The following is a 13771-nucleotide window of genomic DNA, read 5'->3' as shown; positions in this document are numbered from 1 at the left end:
AACACTGGAGAAACTCAGCGGGTTAAATCGTATCCTTTATCCAGCAGAGAGGTACCTGACAATGTTTGGCCCTTGATCCCCCTCATCAATGTATGAGCGAAAGTCTGTGGTTCTCGTAAAAACACCAGAAGGGAGAAACTCAGCAGGTCAAAGGGGGTTCGGGAGAAACTCAGCAGGTCAAAGGGGGATCCGTGAGAAACTCAGCAGGTCAAAGGGGGGTCTGAGAGAAACTCAGCAGGTCAAGTTGGGTCCGGGAGAAACTCAGGGGGGGGCCTGACCTCGCCAGGACCGTTGCCCACTCCCCCTCCCTGCCGCAGGCCGACCCGCGACTCACGGTGACGGGGCCGCTGATCCACCGAGATGCCACCCTGCAGCGAGAGCTGATGCCCCCGCACTGTCGTTGTCCAACCCGATCGCCCGCAAACCCCGCCCTCCCGCACACAGGCCTGAGTAAGGATTATGAACTTTAATCTCAGGATAAAACGATCTTCCAATCGTTTCATGTCACAGTGATAAATATATTCCTGGTTAAAAATGGTCCTGCACCTGGATACAAGCTCATTAGGCATAAAACTTGAAAAGTGTGTAAATCAAAGGATATCTGTACCAATGGAAAAAGGGCATAGCAAATAACCCTGCTAGAGTTCATGCCCACAATCAGTCACCCATTTGATTGTTTCAGGAATCATGTTATTCTCCCACATTCTCAATAGCCCTCAGATTTTACTATTCGACAGCACACTAGCAACATTTGACAAATCCTCTATAGAGAAATATTATTTATTGAATATTTTATTTCTCATTTGTTAATGCTTCTGGAAAGAGTTTATCCAAAACTATTATTAAACATTTATTTTAATAAGAAAAAGTTTAACATTACATATGTTGAAAGAAGAGAAAACATGCAGATGTTGTTGAAAATTTTCAATAAATATTTAGTTCGGCCCTCGACTTAGTCCAAGTTTTTAATTTTGGCCCTCCGTGAATTTGAGTTTGACACCCCTGCCTTAAGTGCTCTTGGACATGTTGTTAACCCTCCAGGTTGTTCTGGAGTCATCAGGGACTAAAGACTAATCTAGCAGAGATCACTGTCGGTCACATGCGTGAAAGTGCTGACCAAAAATGTATATATTTCACATTTTCTTTGGACACAGTCATTAGTTTTAAAATTACAGGAAATGGGGGGAAAAAAATTGTTGCTTGAAAAAGCAAGTCATTTGGTGATAGGAACTACCTCCAAAAATGTGTACAGCTAGAAATGGAATTTTCTTTTTTCATTTTAAACCCAGTGTACAAGCAAAAGTTGTCCTTGTTTTGCAATCAATCTTGTCTCATAATGCATACATTTTGGAAAGCTTTTTTTAAAATACTACTTGATCTGTAAGATAAACCAGCAAAAAACATAAAGCTTTATAGCTTGTCACCCTGTATCCTGTGGTTTAAATTCAGCTGTATATGTACCTTTATGATCTTTAAAATTGGGCTTTGCAACACAGGAATTTTAACATTTAATGTGTGTAGAATAATCTTACCATAAAATAAGCAACTGACAACTATCAACATGGCTTCTTGAGACGTCTGTGGAGTTTATTAAGACAAAATTGAGTTCAAGAGCCATAAGGTAATGTTGCAGCTGTATAAAACTTAGGTTAGACCACACTTGGAATATTGTGTTCATTTTTGGTCATCTCATTACAGGATGTGAAAGCTTTTGAGATGGTGCAGCGGAGATTGACCAGGATGTTTCCTGGATTGGAAAATGAGGCAAGGTTAGAGTGAAGAAGGGTGACAGGTAACTTAAGAAAGATCTATAAGATTGTGAAAGGCATAGGTCTGGTGGACAGCCAGCATCTTTTTCTTGGGGTGACAGTAGCAAATTCCAGAGGACATCAGTATAATGTGAGCAGAGGAAAGTTTAGGGGAGACATCAGTGGGTAGGTTTTTTCACACAGAGAGTAGTGGCTGCCTGGAATGGATTGCCAGGGGTGGTGGGGAGTCTGTACGAAAGGAACATTTAAAAGACTCTTAACCACATGAATGCAAGAAAAATAGAGGGTTATGGGTGTGAGGTAGGGAAGATTTGGATGGTTATGTATGTTTATGTAGGTTGGCATAACATCATAGGCAGAAGTGCGTGTACTGTGCTGTTATGTTCTGTTTTCCATAAATAATTACTGCTTTATATCTTCATGACATATTTATGGATTGGGATGCACTGCTCTCATGCAATATTCTAAAAAGAAGCAGTGGTGTGTGTGAGATGAAGGAATTGTAGATTCTGTGACCAGCTTAGCAAGTTATTAAACAAAGAAGAGGTCAATACAAGCAACAAAATTTAAAATTTATGACACAGTAGATTCTAATTGTTACCTCTGAGAATATTCAAATTTTATATTTTAAACTCAAGAATAAACAGGTTTTGTGGAAGAAGTACATTATCTCATGTCTCCTTTAATGATGAAGATATTCAACACAGTTTCCAGAATAAAACCAGTTATTATTTTTGATGAAATTGATTTACACTTGCCCCCTGCTGGACCAAAAACTTGTCCTTGATCATCAATGCAAGCAGGGCAGTGAGTTTGGGGCCCCTCAGTGCAGTGAGTTTGGGGCCCCTCAGTGCAGTGAGTTTGGGGCCCCTCAGTGCAGTGAGTTTGGGTCCCCTAAGTGCAGTGAGTTTGGGTCCCCTAAGTGGAGTGAGTTTGGGTCCCCTAAGTGCAGTGAGTTTGGGGCCCCTCAGTGCAGTGAGTTTGGGGCCCCTCAGTGCAGTGAGTTTGGGGCCCCTCAGTGCAGTGAGTTTGGGGCCCCTCAGTGCAGTGAGTTTGGGGCCCCTCAGTGCAGTGAGTTTGGGTCCCTTAAGTGCAGTGAGTTTGGGTCCCCTAAGCTTTTATTTTAAAAATAACCGTAGAAGATTGGAAAAGTACATTTGCTCAGGATACACTTTCAAAACCATTGAGTTTCTTTAAAATATATTCTGCACCTAAAATGATTGCCATTACCTTTAAAATGAGTTGCTGTCGTTATTGTAATTTTTCTTGGAACTCTCAAAATAGTGGTGATTCCAATATGAAATCCTGAAGGATACCACCGAGTACAGATCTACATAGTAGTCATTAACAGTTATTGGCTGTTTTCTGTTCTTAACCAATTTCAACTCTGATCATTTCCCTTTAATGTCTTTTTAAAAAATTATCAATGTGTTTTATTCCTTTTAAAAATTGCTCCATTTTCTTATCACACTCGTATCATTTTCTTGTAGAACTCGAGCTAAATTGGTCAAATATGGCACATTCACAATGGCTAATCTTAATATCTAAATCATTCTGTGTGCTTAAAAATACTTTAGTTCAATTAAATGATTGTAGAATGTAATCAGCGTAGTAATTACAAGCACTTTAAAAGTCTTTAAATTCTCTAAAAATCAAAATTGTTTTGATGGTTTCTTGACAGTTCTTCAATGACATGAGAGACCAAAGCAGATCTTCAACCATTCAGAGTATTATTAGAATTATCCTTGTAAACGTCCTCTGAACCCTCTCCAATCTTTTCTTAAATGAGAAGCCCAATATTCCAGGTGAAGTCTCACCAGTGCCTCATAAAGTTTCAACATTACATCCGTTTGTTCTTTTCCTCTTGAAGTGAATGGCAACATTGCATTTGCCTTCTTCACCACCAACTCAACATGCACATTTACCTTCAGGCAATCCTACACAAAGGCTCCCAGGTTCGTTTGCATCTCGGTATTTTCAATTTTCTCCCCATTTAAAAAAAATAGTCTTCCCATTTATTTTTTCTACCAAAGTACATGACCTTGCACTTTCCAACATTGTATTTAATTTGCCCATTCTCCTAATGAACAATATTCTGAATAGTTCTTTTGCCTCTAAAACGGCAGCTCCCTATTTTAATAAATTACTACGCGTATGAATTATTTGCCATTTAAATTTGGGCTGGTACCAGTAGGATAGCCTCCTCTATATGATGACATTTTTTTTTCTTGCATTGCTGCTCAACTTCTCCAGCCCAAAAAGGAACAAATGAATTATGAAGTCTCATTCTTCCAGGTGTAAATTATTCTTAGAAAGTTGAAAAAGATAAGGATTTAAAGATAAACATTTTCTAAACTTCTCTTTTAATTATTTTTTTCTTGCTAATACTCTTTCTATTTCTTTATTAATAACTACTTTAATACTTCATTTGACTATTTCTTGTGATTTCTGTTTACTGTCTCTTTTTTCTTAATTATAATCTTTAAATCTCTTTGGTTAAGGAGGTAGATTATTGGTTCATTGTTTTAGCTTGTCCTAGATATACTGTTGACCTTGTGGCATCATTATTAACTTGCACTTCAGACAATTTGTGATGCAAAATTGTTTGAGCTAAAGTTGAAAGGAAAAATGTGTGTCATGATGTTGGCTTAGAAATATCTCAATCAATAAATTCAGGACCTTAGTTTTGTATTTGAACAAATGGCTAATTTAATGAATATAATCTTTCAGTTACCAAGATTAGAAACCCGTATTCTTGATTGTGATCCCACACCAAGAATTACTACTGAATCTATTGTTTTTTTTAAGCTTTAGTATTATAAAGGGATAGTTGAGAGAAAACATTTTTGAAGAATTTTATAATAAATAGAAGCCATGAGCGATGCTTCTGGACCAATTTTCTGTTCAGGAGCAGGAGCCTGACTAAAAATGATTGGTTGATTTATAGAAGTATTTCACTGCGAACTAGTCTATTCTAGTTGTTATCAAGGAAGTCCTTTCAAAATATATAAGCAGATATTTTGGTGTAACAAAAAAATAAATTTACTTGATTCTCTTTCCGAAGGCCAGGCATTTCAACTGTGCTGATCTCATCAATGTTACATTTCTACATTTGTAGTGGTATTCTGTATCCTGAATATTTTGAAATATCAGTTGTATTTTTTTGCAAAGCATTTTCTTGTCATCTGAAGATTGCTTTCAGTGAAGTGAATAAATTCAATTTCATTGAGGAAACTGCATGTGGATTGTGAGAAATTGAACTGTGTGGGAAAACCAGGTTCAATCGACCACTGACTAAAACAACTAATTTTATGGACTAAATTACAGTCAAGCCTCTGGTTTCAAAGCTAATTATTGCCACACAATGAGTTTAGATGCATTTACAGGTGAATTTAATGTTCTTTCCTTTCAATGATATTTGATTATTTGTGACTCCACTTTGATATGTGGGGAATAAATCTTCTTTGTTGAATCATTTAGAAAAGTTGTTGGTGACGAATAAAAATATCAATCAATATAGGATTGATTACTTCTTGTGAAAATAATTTTCAGGCTTGCAGTACATAGAAAAAGGAGCAAGAGTGGTCCATTTGACACTTAAAGTTGGCAGTGCCATTCCATAAGCAATCCCAAGCCTTTGAAAAGTTCACCGTATTCTTATTTCCACTGATATCAGTGTCCAGAAACCCATCAATCTCAACCTTGAATATATGTAGTGTCTGAACATTCACAATCCAATTAGATAGAGAATTAAAACAAACTCCTTCTCAATCATAATTCCAAATCCTAAGGTGTTTTACTCCATTTCTGGAATTTACAGAGAAAGGAAATGACTCGTTACCATCTACCTATGTCTCAATGAGATCACACCAACTTTTTGAGCTCCAGTAATATAAGCCGATGTTACAAGCTTTCCTCTTGGCTTTTCCCCTCATTCAGGAATCAGTTGTGCCATTATTCAAATACTTATTCAGCTGAGCTGCAATTAATAAATGAAAACAATATATCAGAAAGAAATGAAATATCAACTATTGGAGAGAATTTGAACACTTCGCTATAGATACTCAGGCCATGTAATGGTTCAGTATTTACAATTTGATTAATGGATATGTATATGAATTGACATAGATCACAAAGCTCTCATATATAAGCATATATAGTACAGTATTATTAATAGAGAGATGTGTTGGTAAATATGGGCAATATTTCTTCCATCCTTCAACCCAGGCTGAATTATGTGATTAGCTCCTTAAGTACCTGTGATTTTTAATCCTTTTTTCATATGTTCTTTTACAGAAAATTTCTTACTTTATTTGATTTTGTTTCTGTACTTCACATTCTGTTTTGTAATCTTTGTTAGTAAAAAGAGAACTTTTAGAATCTGTGAAACATGGCTGTTTGTTGTTTATGATTTAATGAAGGTCATTCTTCCTGTTCTCAGATTCTCAAGACACTTCTAAATTAAACAACCTTTGCATTTGAGCTCTGGTCAGTTAGCAATTAAAGGTCTGGAATGATGTCATATTTGTAAAATAGTACAAATGACCTTTTTCTTTAAAAAAATATTAATATTTAAATTATAAACAATTGAACAATACAATGTGCATAACTAATGTATCTAATATATATTTGTTCATGTACATCTGTTGTTTGTCTGTTCTCCATGCCAATCAATATGGAGCACTCTAGAAATGTACAAGGAGGTTCAGTAGGGGTAACATTTAATGTTGAATGTCATGACCACATTGAATTTAACCTTTAAGGTCATGTGAAATTCAAAAGTTTTTTTTTAAACCAGGTTGCACTGACTTGCTTATTATACAAGTATTTACTAACACTGATTTGCATTACTGTTTACTATAATTGTGGTAACATTTGATGCTGAATTTCATAACCACGTTGAATTTAACCTTTAAGGTCATACGGAGTTCAAAAGTTAAAAAAAAAAGAACTTGCACCAGGGTCACCTCAATTAACTACAGTGCTGTGCATCAGTGTACATTCAGAATAAAAATAAATGGCCATACCCAGTTCAATATGGGCCAAAAGAAGCAAAGCAACATTGGCAGAAGCTCTTCACAAGCCCGTAGAGTCCGACAAAGGAGAAAGCAAGAGATAGCAGAGGAACATCAGTCTCGCCTCACTGTTGATGCTTCCAGATATGCAAAGAGCAGGCAGCAGGAAACTGAACAGCAGCGATATGCCTGTGTCAGTGCTCAGGCCTCCAGACAGGCAAGGGGCATACAGTGGGAAACAGAACAGCAAGCAGGCCTGCCTCAGTGCTCAGACCTCCAGACAAACAAGGAGCAGGCAGCAGGTAACTGAGGAACAATGCCAAGCCCGCCTCAGAACTCATGCTGCCAAGCATTCTATGAACAGACAACAAGAGTCTGCTGAGAAAGAACAAGCAAGAACTCCAAACAATGTGAACAAAAGCCACCAGCCCAAGGGCAGCACCATTTACTACAGCCAACCTGTTAAATACTGCATTCAATTACTCAGTTGGCATTGAGTATTCTTCCATTAATGCAGTTGTAATTGGCTCCATGTCAGAGGTATGTTTCATTTCCCGGGCAACGCTGGGAATCTTGCTAGTAATTAAAATAAAAGGATTTTTTTCCAAATATGAACACAATTCAAAAATTCAGAGCAGATTGGTAAAAGTATATCAAAGCATAACAACAAAAAACCCAAAGGAGAAAAAAAAGGAAAGAAAGAAAAGATGAAATTATAAATCCTTTTCAAGAAAATTATAAAATGTCTTGTTATTAAAAAAGCTTACAATTTTCTTTCTCCTTCTATAATAATTTTATGAATGCTTACATTATTAACATTTGAACAAAACAGTTATCTATTAGATGATCAAAATCAAAAGGAAGAAAAAAAAGAAAATCCCAAATAAAAGCGTGAATCATTTAAGTGTCCTGGAGTGAGGTTCCGGTTTAGTTGTGCTTTACAATCACATTAACATTGTGTACTGATTTTATAAAAGATAAAAAACACAAGATTCAGAATGGTACTAATCTGAAATGTTGTCATATTTGATCATATTATAGATGGACATATCTGGAAAATCTTTTGAAGAATGGCAGTGTGTAGAGTTGATCGAATCTTTAGGCTTTTTCTGCCATAATTTGTGGTCAATCTGAATCAAAGCTGTAACTTCAATTACGTAGATGAGGCAAAGCCCATAATTTGCAAACATATGATAAATTACTGAAAAATGCTTGGATACAGGAATTACTGGTATAAATCAATGCCTAATATTAATAAAATATATGATTAGACTGGCATGATGGAAAATGGTCAAAATATTAGCCATGATCTTACTCAACGGCAAATTACCTTGCTGGGTTTTATGGACAACTGCTAGTTCCAATTTTTGCTGTCATTCATTCTTTCAGAATTCTAATCTGCTGTGTCATTAAGTAGAAATGGATCCACATCTGTGATATTCTGGGAATGAAACATACTGGTCTTGACTATAAAAATGTGCAAAAGGGAGACAAGGCGCTTAGTAGAAAGCATAGAGGGAAGGAGAATAAAACAAAGAGCTCGCCATTCAGTGTTATTATTCTTCTCTTTATATCCTTTCATCAAAAGGTATTGCTATGATTTAAAAAAATCTGGGAAATTGAACATTTCACCATTTTCTAGGTGAGGATGACAGGCAAATAAAAGTAAATCAAAATTTTCTGAAAGCATTAATATGAATAATTGAACAGTGAATTCTATTGGGGTGGCGCAGTTAGCTGCTATTTCATCATTCAGGTGCCTTGCCATTCGACATGGCAATCATGTCTCTCTATCCGTCATGATCTCTGACCCTCCAAATTGTTGTCTTCCCATTCTCCTTCAGTGAAGGCTCCATCTTTGAGCTGAGACTGTAATTGATGTTGCGTTCATGATTATACAAGGGAAAATTACTGAAGTGGTTTTCCATTGCCTTCTTACTGGATGGGTAACCCTGGACATTGATCACCAGATTCATCTGCCCAGCGTTTTTAGTTTTACAGCATAAATTCCAATTTGTAGAATCTGCTTGTAAAAACCATCCACCATCTGCAATTCATGGCTTCACGTGATTGGGAGGCTAAACAGGTACTACATCTTGCCCAAGGGTGATTTGTAGGCTATTGGGTGGAAGTACCTCCTTACACCTCCTTTTGCTGAGCAATTGTTCAGCACTGACACTGGTTGGCTGCAATTCAGTGTACTTAAATTTGAGAAACATACTTTTGCCTGTAACTCTGCACCATTTCAAATTATTTTAAATGTGTCAGGTAAAGGATATTTAACATGCATTCAATGGCTTAAAAATCCTTACCTTTCACTGTCAAATTATGAATAAGAATTACCATTGATTCTTGAATTCTGCTCTCAGAATTAAAACACTTGCTACCATCTGCATTAACAAAATCCATTCCTTCTTGAGAATTTGAAATCAACAATTAACCCTGTAGAGTTCAGCTGTGATAGGCAGTTGAACTGAAGAAGACATTGACATGGGTTTTGCGATCTGTGACAAAGTGCTAATAATGGTCAGTGCTCACTGTAAACTCATATTGAATCCATTCATAGATGCTTAACGTTTGCTGAGAGACACTGATGTTTGGGTGATTGCTGCAGGTTTCCTGCATGCTTAGTTGTTGGACATGTTAAAATTATCCACAGAGGGCAACCTTGGAGGTAAAAAGAGTCTAAAATTCTGCAAGATTTTGATCTGAAAATTGGCACATACAAATGAATTTAAATAGAAATTAGAATACCATAAATGAGTTAAAATTATTGTTGTAACTTATAAAGTGCTGAATTTTGAAATAGTTATTGGAAGAAATGACAGCCTCCCAATATATTTTTCTTTGGGTCAACTTGTGTGGTAGTAAAATCTCAGATTTACTGCTATAAAGCATTGTAAAATCTGAAGTTCTTGTCAATTCACAGATTTCTGTTGATTACTAAGGAGAACATTGGAGAGAAAACCTGATAGACCTACAGAGAATCAATGAGTAAAATTTTTAGATTTCCATATTTATTTTCCTGTGTATATCTTCTAGAAGTTGGTATCAGATTTTTTCCAATATTGCAATGAATGCTGACAGCTTCATCATTATTTTACATTATGGATTCTAAGCAATTTGTGGTTCTAGTGTAAAATAACCTTTCTGATTCTAAACTGATTTATTTAGATCGGAGGTCTTGAGATCCATGTCAGGGATTAACAGTCCCATTTCCATTATCCAAATGAAATGTGGTACTATTAAGAAGCATAGAGTTTAAGTAATACTAAATTAAACAGGTAGTTTAACCATGTTTGTGTTTCAGACAAAGCTCATTTGGGAAATTTGAGCAGACACATCACTTTCCTGATCATCTATAATTAATGATTGGAAAATTGTACATTGTTAATATCATTGTGTCAAAAAATAGCTATCTCACACAGGAGATTCCTTCAAGTGTGTGCTGGAATGCACTGGTGGCAGGTTCCCCAGAAATGGAACATCCCAGTGTTGAATATTGTCTGAGGCACAGTGAAACCAATATAGTGAATCATCCAGCTCCATGAAAGGAGGAAGTGTAAAGTGGCCCATTTACATGAAACTTAAGGGCTCATACACACAGACCCATATTGCTATTAAAATTGGGCTCCATAATTTAAAGCTAGAAGATTGCAATGTTTATTGGTAGGAAAAATGAAAAGAAATTGCATCATGGGAAAAACATGGAAAAATCAAGGGGACTGAAAGGCAGAATATCCCAGGGTTTTGAAGGAGATGACTGGAGATAATGGATGCTGGTTGTTAATCTTCCAAAATCTGTAGGTTCGAGACCATGTCCTATTAATTGTAAAGCAGCAAATGTTACCCCCATTAGTTAAGAAAACAAGGATGGAAAACATAAACAAATAGTTGTTCAGGCATCAGTTGGAAGGAAATAGAGTAATATATTATAATTGAGTGTCAATGACACTTTCAAAACAATAATATTAGATAGCTCGAAGGTAGATTTATGAAAGGGAAATTATGCTTGATAAATCTATTAAAATAGGTAGAATGGAGAAAGATAAACCGGTTGATGTAGTTTTATTAAAGCTTTAGAAGAGATTATTAAACAAAAATAGAGTGTGTTGTATTGGGAGAGGTACACTAGCATGAATTGAGAATTGGTTAATGGACAGAAAACAGGAATTGGAAATAAATGGACCATATTCAGCTTGGGAGACAATGACTAATGGGATTCAACAAGAATCTGTGCTGGGGTCCTAGTTGTTTACAATGTATTATCAATGATTTGGATGATGGGACCAAGTATAATAAAGCTAAGTTTTCTGTTGACATGATTGCAGTATTGGCTGCAAGAAGAATGCAGAGAGACAGGCAAAGTGAATGAGCAAGACATGGCAGATGGAATGTAATGTTGAAAAAAAATGTGAGGTCATCTATTTGGTACATAAACAAAATATAGTGTTGGTGTTTGGAGGAACATTGTACATAATTGATTGAAAGTTTAGATGCAAATTCAGTAAGTGAGAAATTAGAATAAATAAAAGAGCAAAAATAGAGAAATTCATCGAAGATTCACCAAATCGATTCCTGCATTGATAGGTTTGTTCAGTTTGTGATGCAGCAGATCTTTACAGTCATGAATTTAGAGGAGTGGGAAGTAATCTCGTTCTTAAATAGCACAACAGAGCAGATGCATGGATGATGGCTTGTCACACTCAAAAAAAAGAGAGGGATTATTCAGGAGATAAATAATAAGAACTTTCTCCACTGAGAAGATAATAAATCTTGGGAATTATCTATCCAAGGAGGTGCGAAAACTCAATTGGTCAAAATATTCAAGGCAAAATCAGTAGTTTTAATTACAGAATGAATCAGTTGATATGGGATATGGCAGGAAAATGGGCTGAGATAAAAGATTGACCAGTATAATATTGAATATTGTATATCATCAGAGCTGAATGTCCAACTTCTTGTTTCTATCTCTTAAGGCATTTTAATAAGAAACATACTGTATTTAACTTGTGTTGAACATTTCATGGTTTACAGTCTGTTGACTTAGTTTTCTGCAGTTTTCTAATTCTCTGATGAAGTAAGAGTGATCATAAATTGGACAACCACAAATTTCAATATCAATAGTATTCCTGTAAAGACAACCAAAAAACTTGTAGTTCTGCTGCTTTTATCTTTTTCTCTTAATATCTAAACACTGCTAGAAAGTGACCACAAATTCCGAAAGGCCTTTCTGAAGTATTTAAATATGAGCTACTTGTATGGGCAAAAATTAATTCATCTCATTTCTACGAACTGATTTGTTTTGCAGAATACTTATTGTTTCTGTGATTGAAAGCTTACAAAGGGTGAGATTATTTTCTTTTGTGGTAGGATGTCCTTGGTTTTATTTTATTTTTTCACACTGATAGTGAAAGGAAATATGTTTTGTTTGCAATGGCCAGAGAGACTAAATGGAAGCTGTCTATTTTTTTTTATTTGTTAAAAATGTTCATTGATTTTAACTATTCTGTGATTCTGGACAGGGCATTTCCTACCTTCTGTCTTGTATGGATATGAAAACAAAAATGAAAACAGAATTGTTTTGGATAAATAACTTTTCATCAAAAGTAATACTTATACATAAAAAAAACTGTTTTGTCTATCTTCATTGGGTTTCCCTACAAATCCATTGAATTCCTCCTCATTTACCAATCCTTGCCAAACTCTCATCCCACACTGTCTATGATAGTACCTACAGTCCAGAGTAACAGTGCATCTATTCTTCATTCTTCCAACTGCCTGCTCTATCTCCTTCTTCGTTCGTGTTTGCTATAGCATTCAAATCTCAGAAGTAGAAGCTTCCAAGTTTAAGTCCCACTAAAGTGAAATGAGCATTTAAGAAGACTAAAAAAGATTTTAAGGTGTTATTTCAAAGGAGAGCAAGGGAACTATACCTGATTGCCTGGACAATATTTTTCCCTCCTATACAACATATCCTTGGTTGGTTTTCTGATCATTTTTACATTGCAATTTGTGTCTGCCACTTTGCCATTTTCTCATTATAATTGTGAATACAATTCAAAAAACCTGTATTTAATTTTCTGTAAAGCAGCTGATACTATATGAAGGAAAATTCTTGTTTCAAATGACACTATCTACTTGCAATTTGCTTGCTTCCAAACTGAATATAGCACAACCTAGATAAAATACAAAGGTCATTCTTCCTTGTCCTATCTCTTCAATATACACTGGTTTCACCCTAAAGAGGCTGGTTTCACATCATATTTTTCCATTTCATTCTAATGCAGATTGCCAATTTCAGGAAAATGAAAGTAATTGTGTCCTGATGTTCAAGTCCACTCGGGACAAAGCTGACAGAGGCAAACTTGGGAGAATGTCATCATGTGAATCTGGGCTTTGTTTAAATCCCAAGTTAGCAAAGTTGCATGGTAAACAATAACTGCAAGGCTGAGCTCCTGGAAAATTTTACTCATGTATGTGAGCACCAGCTAACTGATGTCGGAACAAAATCTGTTCATTGTGGTGTAGTTTTATTTTCATAGTAGGTGTGCTTGCTGTAGTATGTGTAACATCTGTTTGAAGTAGATTACCACTGTCTTGAAAAATGACTAATTAAAGTTAATTAACTGGCACTGCTAATCAGTTCTCAACTGTGTATAACAGTACTACTAATGAACTCAAACACAGTTATTTCAGATCCAGTGTTTTATTTTTGGATTTATTACTAAATTGCTGCAGCAATTCTCACAAAGATTAATTTGAAGTATCGGCTGCAGCAGATGTATTGTTTATAAATGCAGATAGAAAGATTAAATCTTCCTCTTTCACAAATCAGTGATATCATCCTGAGTTGGCTTCAAATATTTAAAATATATGAACAATGAGGACGAATATATTTTTCTATTTGCGCTCAATTTTATGGTGCAGTACCATGTAATTTCCATCTATTTCAGTGCTGATAGTCTAATTGCATAGGGTTGAGTC

General features: G+C 35.7%; 1 protein-coding gene across 20 annotated transcripts in view; it reads left to right on the top strand.

Annotated features, from left to right (window-relative positions):
* bach2b (BTB and CNC homology 1, basic leucine zipper transcription factor 2b) overlaps positions 1–13771 on the top strand; it is a 328595-nt gene that overhangs the window by 10441 nt on the left and 304383 nt on the right. For 3 of the 20 annotated variants that reach the window (XM_069887066.1, XM_069887059.1, XM_069887058.1), the window contains exon 2: positions 1699–1792. The exons of the other annotated variants lie outside the window; for them this stretch is intronic. The gene's annotated coding sequence lies outside the window, so the exon portion shown is untranslated. The remainder of the gene's footprint in view (positions 1–1698; positions 1793–13771) is intronic. 20 annotated transcript variants of the gene reach the window in all.

The sequence above is a fragment of the Narcine bancroftii genome, chromosome 6 (assembly GCF_036971445.1).
Source record: "Narcine bancroftii isolate sNarBan1 chromosome 6, sNarBan1.hap1, whole genome shotgun sequence".
Taxonomy (NCBI): Eukaryota; Metazoa; Chordata; class Chondrichthyes; order Torpediniformes; family Narcinidae; genus Narcine; species Narcine bancroftii.
This window is presented reverse-complemented; position numbering and strand designations above follow the sequence as displayed.